The sequence below is a fragment of the Benincasa hispida genome, unplaced genomic scaffold (genome assembly GCF_027475165.1).
Source record: "Benincasa hispida cultivar pf3 unplaced genomic scaffold, pf3_genome.v1.1 HicScf393, whole genome shotgun sequence".
In the NCBI taxonomy this organism is placed as follows: Eukaryota; Viridiplantae; Streptophyta; class Magnoliopsida; order Cucurbitales; family Cucurbitaceae; genus Benincasa; species Benincasa hispida.
Genome location: NW_028326485.1, coordinates 29,636 through 31,174, shown reverse-complemented (window position 1 = coordinate 31,174; position 1,539 = coordinate 29,636).

The following is a 1,539-nucleotide window of genomic DNA, read 5'->3' as shown; positions in this document are numbered from 1 at the left end:
TTGAAGTGTTCAAATTAACAAGAAGGAGTTTGATTATATATGATATAATTAAATTGGTTCAATTATATGTGATATAATTGATATGATGTATGAGATACATCAATTGGAGGATTTTGATGTAAATATGATTTATATTAATTAAAGGAGAAAAGAACTATAGTTTAAATATTACATATGATGTGATATTAAAACTATAGGTTATAAATATAATATGATAAGTTAGTTATTATATTTATTCATAATTAAAATAATTATGTGATAATTGAGGTCGATTATTTTCTCCATTAATCGTGAAGGTGAGAGGTTATTTTCAGTTTTGAATAACTGAAGGATAAAATGAAAAGTATTTTCATTTTGTCAAGAGATCGCTTCATTAGTTGCACAATTAATTGTTTAGCTCACGAGAGATTATACGATAGCCTTCAAGCAAGAGACTAAGCGATCGTGTAGAGCGACACTTACTAAACGATTGTGTAAATGATCCAGCAATAGAGCGATTTACTAAACAATCGTGTAAACGATCCAGTGACTTACTAAACGATCCAGCGTGTTTTACTATACGATCGTGTACTAGCGAGATTTACTAAGCGATCAAGCATTCACAGTCTATGCGATAGACAATACCTTTTCCCACTTGCTTGATTGTGTAGTTCGATCATTTCCTTCCTCCATCCCTCTACCAAATCCAACAGAGTCTACACCTCCTAGATTCTCACTCCGAGAATACTAAGGTTGCCGAGTAGTGGTGTCGAAGGTTGTTGTTCGAGGAGAAGACTATTCGTGATCACTAGACGATTGGGTAGGCGATCTGAACGAGAGCAAGAGGTTGTTGTCCAATTCTTCATGAGAGTGAGAGATTGATAGAAGAAGTGTTCTTCAAAGGTATGTCTCTCATTCCCTATTGTATTTGATTACTAAAGCATGCTGTAATTTGTTTTAAGAGGCATAACTGTTCTGTATATTTGTGAATGTCTTTATTCTTTTACAATAGACTTGGAAAGATTTTGCTTCCGCTCACTGGTTCTCTTGAATAAGAGTTCCTTCATGATGAATCTTAGGATCCCCCTAAGATGGAGAAGTCCTTCTCTGAAGCGAAGTCTTAGGCTCCCCTTAAGATTGAGAATCCCCTAAGACTCCCCTAAGACCGTGATTTACTTCAAAGTGTTGCACTTCAACGGATGAAGAACTTGCACACCGAAATAGTGAGCAACGAGCAAGGACACAATGTAGAACAATTCAATTGTCAAACAAAAATCCTCTTGCTCAATAAAACAAAATACGACTGATCTAAATGGATAACATAATTCTCTTTAAATAATCGAATCCAAGAAAGGAAACAAATCTCCATTTGGAATAGGAAGGCCGCGCTTCAATAAAGAAAAATATCGGACAAAATATTACAATCGGATATTTTTAGATAAGGAAAATATTCTGGAGGAAGATATTCTGTTGTCACAAACAAATGTTAAAACTTTATTTGAGACATCTGCAGAAACCACTACCTTAAAAAAAATATAAAGCCAACTAAACAAATCTCCA